Below are 10,029 nucleotides of genomic sequence, written 5' to 3' on the forward strand. Positions count from 1 at the left end.
TGAAGATTGGACCACGGGGGTAGCGGGTTGCCCACTGTTGCCTCCAGTTTGTGGGAACTGGAGGTGTGGGACCTCCTGAAGGGGAGTCTCCGCCCCCCCAGTAGAGGTCTGGGGGCAGTGTGGGCCCTTTCTCTGTATGCATAGTCTTCTGTCACCTTCTGAAAGCAAACCTCTGGCTGTAATCCTCTGGCATCTTGCTTTCTAACATAATCCTCAAGTTCATGTTGAAAAGAGTCATGGACCCTAGAATTTTCCATCATGTTGACTATGGACGAATCTCTGCTAGGGAAGATGGAGGAAAATACTTTCTGTTAAATGCATTATTTTGCTACAAATGTTTTCTTCATCCTTGAAAAGATCAGGCTCTCAAATTTTGAGTGGAGATTATGTTATGTTCACATAATAAAAATACCATGTAGCTATTGATATTGGAAGTGTAGATTTTTGACATAGGCCGAGAATCCTAACAAATAACAGACTCAGAAAATGAGTCTTAAAACACTGTGTAAAGTTGAGGATTAGAAATATATAATTAATATGTAAAATTTATCAGTTGTTATCCTTAGGTTTGAGGATTATGGATAATTTTAGTCTTTTTTACTTAATTGTAGGTTGTGATTGTTTTCACGTGTAGTGAAAAAAAGAAAATTGAATTATTTATAAGAAAACCAAAACATACCAAGCAACTAATTTAAACTAAAATTATTCATAAATTCTACAAAACCAGAACTGGCTTGACCCTGTGCTTATGCCCCAAGAAATAATAGGAGTCACCAAATATTCTCTCTCACACACACTATGCGTTTGTATGTATATACACACGTGTGTGTGTATGTATTTTAACCTCATAGTTGGCATGAAAGAACAGAGAGAGATGCTATTAATTGTGGTAAAATCTGGACCTATCATTATTCCTTTTTTACAAACGAGGAAACCAAGTTACAGAGAGTTTAAATAACTTAAGGTCACGTGGCCAGAAAGTGGAAGAGCCAAGATTTGAACCCAGGTGGAGAGGATTCAGAGCCTGCTCACTTGATCCCTTCAATATTGAAACCAACCCTGTAGGCATTGTGAGGTTTGAGGAGTGATTACAAATGGAACCGTGCTGGGTACAGAGCCGGCTGGTCAGTGGCGGTTAGCGATGGCACTCTCCATGGGAGACTGGAATGACACGGCGCATCTAACAGGCTACAGGCAGTCTGTTTGGAAAACTTGTATCCATTCTACCTTATTGTTTTTGTCTTTCCATTTAATCAAAATAAATACCTGTTTGTGCTAAAAGTAAACACTCAAAACCAAAAAACGAAAAAACCAAATCACAGTGACAACTATACACTGTAAAATCACATTTCCCTGGCTTCCCCCTCCAGGGGAAACTACTGGGTTTATTACTGTTCCTGAAGACTTGTATCTAAACTCTAAGCCTACAGGGGTGAGGTCATATGGTGCATTCTGATTCTCAACTCAGCTTTGCTTCCCAAACAATGTATTTAGATCCATTTCCTATTTCCAGTACATGAAGGATTTGCCTCATTTTAAAGAGGGTCGCTTGGTGTGACAGAACAGATGTGGACTGTGATGTAAAAACAAAATGAAATCCCTGCAAATGTAGTTTTTAGCTGACCAAAAAGGCAGCAACATTTTGCATATACCCAGTGCTCTGAGCTCACACGTGGCTGTGCACACCCAGAGGCTGGGCTGTGGGACCAGGACCCTCACTCATCCTTGGGAAGGTCAGGCTGGTCTGGCCCGAAAATGTTATTGCTCAGGAGAGAAACTTCCTTCCCTAAATAGAACCTATAGCAAGACTGAACTTGCCAGGAGAGGAGTTCAATGTTTTGTGGAGGGTGTTTTTTGTTTTTTGTTTTTGTTTTAAGGAGGGAGAAGGTGTGAGTGAGCAAGGGGCAGACAGAGGGAAAAAGAGAGAATCTGCTGACAGAGAGAAGCCCAGTGCAGGGCTGGTGCTCACTTGATGTGGGGCTTGAACTTACGAACCCTGAGACCATGACCTTAGCCTAAGATGGGAGCTTAACCGACTGAGCCACCCAGATGCCCCTTGTGGAGGATTTTATTTATTTTTATTTTTATTTATTTATTTTTAATAGTTTGTCAAATTGGTTTCCATACAACACCCAGTGCTCTTCCCCACAAGTGCCCTCCTCCATCACCACCACCTCTTTTCCCCCCTCCCCTTTCCCCTTCAACCCTCAGTTCATTTTCAGTATTCAATAGTCTTTCAAGTTTTGTGTCCCTCTCTCTCCCCAACTCTCTTTCCCTCTTCCCCTCCCCCTGGTCCTCCATTAAGTTTCTCCTGTTCTCCTATTAGACCTGAGTGCAAACATATGATATATCTGTCCTTCTCTGCCTGACTTATTTCGCTTAGCATGACACCCTCGAGGTCCATCCACTTTCCTACAAATGGCCATATTTCATTCTTTCTCATTGCCATGTAATACTCCATTATATGTATATACCACATCTTCTTGATCCATTCATCAGGTGATGGACATTTAGGCTCTTTCCATGATTTGGCTGTTGTTGACAGTGCTGCTATGAACATTGGGGTACATATGCCCCTTTGCATCAGCACTTCTGTATCCCTTGGGTAGATCCCTAGCAGTACTATTGCTGGGTCATAGGGAAGTTCTACTGATAGTTTTTTGAGGAACCTCCCTTGTGGTGGATTTTAAATCAATTCTGGATCCTGGCAAAATGAAATCATTTCAGAGAGGCCTCAAGTCACTTCCTCAAAATGGAAGAATGAGGAAGAGTGAAAACTTGGCTGGTGAAGGATTTGTTAGTACAGGCTGGCGGGTAAGACCCTAGGGTGCCTAGTCCAGCCTAAGAGAGGAAGGTGCCAGAGTGTGTTACAGGGTCCCTATTCCCCGGGAGGACTTGTCCCACAGGCTGGGGCTGGGTTTCACTTCCGGTAGGAGTGCCTGCAGGCAGGTCACAAGTGTGGGCAGATGTGGATCTGCAGCCAGGCTAGTCACTTACTCATGTGTTGACTCGCATAACTGTCTTATTCTGTCATGTGTTTCCTCATATGTAGTGTCCCATGTGGCATGAGGTGCCGACTGGTGTGATCTCATTCTCTGCCCATCCGTGACACATGGCCAGTTGGGCATGCACCCCCAGCCAGGTGTTACGTTTGGTATTGGGCAAGTATGTGAGCTCGAGAGACACATTCTCTGCCTTGGGGAGGCTTACAGTCTTGTGTGATGGCCAGACAATACCCCCGGCCCCCTCAATATGCAAGACAGCCATGACATGTGCTGGTAAGGAGAGGAGAGGTCCAGGCTGTGTCCTGGGAGGTGGATGGGAGGGGACACGAGCAGGGGGAAGGGATGCTGAGCAGAGTGAATCAGGCTCTGCTTAAAGAGGACTCAGGTTTCGGCAGAAAATGTATTGTGAGACCCATCAAGTCTGGCCTATTTTACCCGCTAGACACCCTGAGGAGTGTACCTCCTGCCTTCCAGCCTTGCCACCCCACCCCCTGTCCAAACCCCGTCTTCTGTCACCTGCGCTACAGATCAGCCTTCATCCACTTTAACACACCCTTGAATCATGCTCTGGGGAAGCAGCCAGAGGAATTATTACTTTTTCAGAGTAATTTTTTAAAAGTCAGTCTGATTGTGCCTCCTCCAGTCAAACTCTTGTGTTTACTATTGTTCTAACATAGTCCTCAGTAAGTCCCCTAGGCCCCCAAGTCTGGCCTGTTACCTAGTCCTCAGTCTCCATGTACCAGCCACAAGGGCTGTCCCCGATTTCTTTTAGCCTCTCTGTAAGAGCTGTGCACCCTCAGGCCGTTCTAGAGTCCTTACCTTAACTTCTCCTTTTCTCCGTAGCCTGCTAGGTTGTTACATCCCTGCCTACTTCTTCTCTGCCTCGTCTCTGCCCCCCTGGCTTTGTTATTTTAGCTGGGGTGCTGTATGTTAAGATAAACATGGCTACACTATACAGTAGAAAGCAGAATTTGCAAAATAATGTGCAGGTGAAATCAAATTCCCTAAGGCATTTCCTTCCGCATAGGGCTCTCGCACCAGACCCAGGAGACTCCGGTCCAAGCTTCTCCAAGGGAACTCGTGGCAAGTTTGAGGAGCCTGCTCTTTTTGCAGATTCCTTTGGCTCCTGTTCCTCCTTCCGTTGCTCAGACAGGAGACACCTGCTGCGCCTTGCTTTTCTCACGTGGCACACACAGCACCATCAGTTGGTCCCCTCTGTTCTATATTCAAAATACATCCTGAATTGGACCGCTTCTTTTCACTCTAGTGGTTCCTGCCCGGGGCCAGACCCCTTCTCTGCTGAATCAGGACGGTCTCTCAGCTCCTGCTTAGAGTCTATTTCCAAACCCGAAGTCAGAATTAATCCTATATTATGTAATCGGGGCTAAAGCTCACTCCTCTGCTCAAAGTCCATCAGGGGCCCTCCCTCATGGAGAAAGAAGCCTCACTCCCCCAAGGGCCTAGAAGTACAGACACTATTGGTTGTCCCACTGCCCTGAGGTCTCTGCTTTCTCTGACAGCATTCCCAGTGCTCCTGCCTTCCAGCCACACTGTTTCCCAGGCTGGAGGGAAATAAGCCAGCACCAGCACACCCTGACCTCAGGGCCTTTGTCCTTCTCCACCCAAAGCCAACAAAACTCTACCTAGTTATCTCCTTCTGAGGACTCTTCCTTCTAGGCCTAGTTGCAATGTCACCTTCTCACCCCCTTGACCCCAGGGAAAATCCTATGCCCCTTTCCGACTTTGTTGCTCTCCATCATTTTCCATGACCTAATCCAGAGCTTTGAGACATTGGTAAAATGCTGATTCTGAATCACTGGTCTGGAATGGGGCCTGAGATCCTGCATTTTTACTGAAGGCACAGGCTGATAGGACCCAGACTACACTTTGAGTAGCCAGGATCTAAATGTAATTCAACTTTTTGAAATTTGGTCCATTTTCTATCCCCAGCACTTGAATAGGAGTTCCTAACCCTATTAAGTGTGTTCGGCATAGGCATAAAGTAGATGCTTAATAAATACTGCTGAATGAGTACACGAGTGAAAGGTGGCCCTGACACTTCATCATCAATGTGCGGGTCCCACTAGGAAGCCCAGATCTAAGAAGTCCCCCTGCCTCCGCTAGGGTTCCCCACCAGCCTCCTCCAGTTCACACCTCAGCCATCTTCCCTCCCAACTAGCGCCAAATGTTTGGCTCACCTCTTACCTGGAATGTGCTAGTTTACTGAGAGCAACTTCCACAAAGAGATGGAACCCTCACCTTCTCAAGCTTACAAGTCTTTGAGGCCGTGTTAAGTAGATGTCCTGTGGACCCACAGAGAGCCGAAGCCACTGGCTCTCAAGAGGAAGTAAGAAGCCTAGTGCCGGGTGCCGGGGCAAGTTTCACTCTGAGCTCCTGAAGTACAACTTTCTCAGACTTCTTAGCTGGGCCTCTGGGAGCCTGGGAAGCAGCAGGCCACGCCCCTTCCTTTGTCTCTGCCTTTTGAGTTTTAGACCTCTTCATCCTATAGATCCAGGTGTTCCCATCACAGTTTTTAAGCTGATTCAGGAACACCTAAGCCATCCGACCTCATCACCTTGGAATGCAATCTGTCTCTAAGCTCATCAACATCATATCTTGTTTCAAGTCTATTTCGAAAAAATTTTAAATAAAAGATGCCACTCTTTAACTGTGAAATATAGCACACCTGCAGAAAATATGCACACAACAAAAATATAAAGCACAATGATTTCTCACAAAGGAAATGTCCAGCGAACCATATTTAGGTCAGTAAACAGAATGCTGCCCACACCCTGGAAGCCTGGCTCCTTTCCCTCCTCATCGAAATGTGGGGCACTAGCTTGACTTCTGTGGTAATCTCGTCCTTCTGTATAGCTTTTCACTTAGTAGACATCTCGAAAAATGATAATTCAGTTTTTGTATTTGAACTTTACCCAAGTGGAATCATATGGCATGCACTTCTTTTGTTCAACTTCACTACCATGTGTTCCTTTTAATGGTTGTGTGGTATTCCATTCTATTTTAAAAAATACATAATCACAGATCATTTATCCATTCATGAGGTTATGAATGCTTATGGTCTAGGGCCATTTTAAACACCACTGTCATTAAAATTCATATATACATCTTCTGATGCCTACAAGTCTGCATTTCTAGAGGCTGTTTGCCTCAGAGTGGAATTTCTGTGTAACACGTGATGTATACTCAGCTTTATCAAACCGGCAACACCAAATATTTTTTGAAAAAGGTTTTATCAGTTGAACTCCTCCCCCAGAAGTGTTTGGGTGCTTCTGATTCTTTCTAATGCTTGTAATTAAATTCTGAATCTAATTGTAATAGTCAAAGTGAAATTCAGAATAAGCAAAAACAAACCACAAAACAAAAACAGGCATTTCCTTGTTTCCAATGATACTGAATCCATTTCCTAACATCTCCTGGCTTTGGGGGGTTGCTCTCTTGTTTGTTTATTAATTAATGTAACTTTAGAGTTGGGGAGAGGGGTAGAGGGAGAATCTTTTTTAAAAAAATATTTATTTATTTGAATGAGTGAGAGAGAGAGAAGGAGGGAGAACAAGTGGGGGAGGGGCAGAGAGAGAGGGAGACAGAATTTCAAGCAGGCCCTAAGCTGTCAGTGCAGAGCCCAATGTGGGTTTGAACTCATGAACTATGAGATCATGATGTAGCCAAAATCAAGAGTCAGTTGGACGCTTATCTGACTGAGCCACCAAGGCACCCCAAGAGAGAGAGAATCTGAAGAGGCTCCGCCACGCCCAGCATGGAGTGCAGCAGGGGTTACTCAATCCCACAACCCTGGGATCATGACCTAAGCTGAAATCAAGAGTCAGGTACTTACCCAAGGTCTCTTGAACATTTTTCTGATGCATTGTTTGCATTTTTTCTATATTCTGCAGTTGAGTCCTTTGTTGGTTCTTCTTCTTCTTCTTCTTTTTTAACGTTTACTTATTTTTGAGAGAGAGAGAAACTTGAGCAGGGTTGGAGAGCGAGAAGGAGACACAGAATCCAAAGCAGGCTCCAGGCTCCAGCAGTTAGCACAGAGCCCGATGCAGGGCTCAAACCCATGAACCATGAGATCATGACCAGAACAGAAGTCAGACACTTAACTGACTGAACCGCCCAAGTGCCCCTCCTTTGTGGGTTCTATGGGTGTGAGATCTCCCTTCTTTGTCTTACATTTTCATCCTCTTGGTGGCATCTCTTGACAGACAGCTCATGATAAAATATGAAATTTCATGGTGCATAGTTCCATTCTCCCCATTTGGAGGGGAATCTTCCAGACCCTCTAATCCAATGCCCTCTTTTTCTGCCTTGAAACAGCCCATTACCCTTTTCTTACCAGATCAAGACTATCACCTTACTTTTCAAAGACCTCCAGGGCCTTGTGTGACCTCACATTCTCTGCGTATTCCCTCATACATGCTTAGGTGACCCTTCTTTCCTTCAAAGTCTATAGTAAAACTGTCTCCTCACACTTGGTCCCTCCAGGAAGACCCTACATTCTCTCAAGTCCAGCCAGTACCCATCTGCCATCTATCCTCACCCCCATACCTTCCCCTAGATTCTATCCCAGCTTCCTAAAAGACTGGGGTTCAAACCTCAAATCTGGGAGGAGACAGGCCTGGGCTCCAGGGTAACCCTGGACGAATTACTTTGACTGGTTCTCAGTGTTTTGCTTTCTTCCATGTAAAATGGTGGAAGTGATGTCAGTTCCTTTTATGGTTGCTGTCGGGATGAGACGCACAAGAATGTCAAATGTCTGCTGTGAGTCAGAGCCCAGTCAGAATCCACTGTTACTAAGGACTCTGGAATCCAGGCGATCCATAATACATTTGGATATTCTTACTGCCTATGAGAGTTGTCCTTTTCTTTGGTTTGTTTCTTGTCCATGGAAGTCCATACTTTATGCTCCTGGAAGAGCCAGCTGAGTCCCTGAGTGATCTTGCATCCATTATTACCAGGGCAGGTAGCCCTGGGGCAGGTGGCAGAGAAAGCTTAGAGTGCACCCTCTCTCCTCCATGATTAGTGCTGTGACCCGGGCCATGCACCTTCATACCTTGGTCTCTGCTGCCAACTCTGTCACATGCTTTCCTCTGGCATTGTGGGTATAAGGACTGCCTACAGAGTCCTAAAGCAGTGTGCCCAGCCAGAGGACTGCCCCCATTCCGGCCTGCGGAGGTTGCTTGCTTTTATTATGTTGAGTATTTTATGGCGTTTCAAGCACTTGACATATATCTTCTCATTTAATCTTTGAGGAGCCCTGCGAGGGTACTTGTTTCATCACCATATGATGAGAGAACTGAGACCCAGAGAGATTCAGGAACTCACCTAAAATCACGCAGTGCATAAGTTAGTTTTTGCTGCATCAGAAACCGCCCAACAACTTAGGATGTCAAACAGCAAGCAGTTATTTCTCACAATTTTGTGAGCCAGCTGGCCCGTCTCAGTGGGGGATTGGATGGCCAAGGTGCCTTGTACGTGGGGAAGAGGAGGAGTCAGTTCAATGTCAGCTGAGTAATGGAGACATGGCCACGAGGCTCTCATTATTCAGCAGGGCTTGTACCTGGTGGCTGAGTTCCAAAAGTAGCATGAATAGCAAGCACAGTCACTTTTCCAAATCCAGCTTACATCACATTTGCTATCCTCCCGTTGGCCAAACCAAATCTATGGGCAAGTTCAGCAGTATGGGAAGGGATTACCTAAGGGGTGGTACAGGGAGGAAGAATTATTGCTGCCATTTGTCCCAACAAATGTACCATACGTAGCTTGTAAGTGTACAACTGGAGTTCAGAACCAAGTAGGTCAGATCTGAAAGTTCAAAACTGTCTTGGGAGAGGCGCCTGGGTGGCTCAGTTGGTTAAGCGTCTGGCTTTGGCTCAGGTCATGATATCACAGTTCGTGGGTTCAAGCCCTGCTTCGGGCTCTGTACTGAAGCTAGCTCAGAGGCTGGAGCCTGCTTCACATTCTGTGTCTCCCTCTCTCTCTGACTTTCCCCTGCTCGCACTGTCTCTCTCTGTCTCTCTCAAATAAATAAAAAACATTAAAAAAAAACTGCCTTGGGAGTTATTTCCTAGGGTCAGAACACTTCATGCATTGCCTAAATAAGTCAACCAACTTCTGCATGCACACCTGCAACTGCTTTGCAAATGTATATACATATTGCCATTAATAAACACAAATTACACATCAGTAAACACAGTGTTAAGTGCTTGTTCTGCTTCACTGATTGCTTTCTTCTTTAGAGACTCCATGTGTATTTGAGTCTTCTTTGCTTGTCTTTTATCCTTAACACCTTTTTGCAAGTCTTTTGTATTTTTTCCCCTTACTTCTGTTGCCTTATCCTCATTATTCTCCTTTCTACACTTTATTTCCTTTTTCTATACTGTCTATGCTCCCTTGTATTCCTTTTAACTTTTATTTCCAAAGTGATTTTTCTTCTTTTGCTTGTTTTTTCCTGTGTCTATCAGGGTCACTGTTTTAGTAACCACGTCTGGCTCAAAGGTGACACTCAGTGAATATTTCTGACTGAAAAATAGTATTATTTTTTTTTACTTCATGACATTTTATTTTTCCTGAAATTCATAATTATTTTTCTTTTTCAGTTGCATACTTATCTGGCCATTCTTTTTCTGGTCTATGTGCCTTTCTCAAAGATTTCACTATTTTCTTACTTCAACCCTGTTTGAAGTGTTAGGGCAGAGTTTTCATCTGCTTTGTGTCTGAATTTTTCTGATGTCTTCTTGTCAAAATATTTTCAGTTCATTTTTCTCTTGTAATACCTTATGTGTGGCTAGCTCACATTCTCTTCCTCTTTTCCAAAATTTAAATGAAATGTATTAACCTTGACTACCGGAAGGACATTTCTGAGAAGGGAATGGCCTAGGGTACCTATTGAAGCTTCACAGCTCAGGGCTCCCTCTTTTGTTATTGTGAAGGGTGCAAAATATTGCTATTTCTCTGTCTTTCAGGGCTAAGCCTCATTTCAGAAAAATCTGCTGTATTTCCTATT

The sequence above is a fragment of the Suricata suricatta genome, chromosome 4 (genome assembly GCF_006229205.1).
Source record: "Suricata suricatta isolate VVHF042 chromosome 4, meerkat_22Aug2017_6uvM2_HiC, whole genome shotgun sequence".
In the NCBI taxonomy this organism is placed as follows: domain Eukaryota; kingdom Metazoa; phylum Chordata; class Mammalia; order Carnivora; family Herpestidae; genus Suricata; species Suricata suricatta.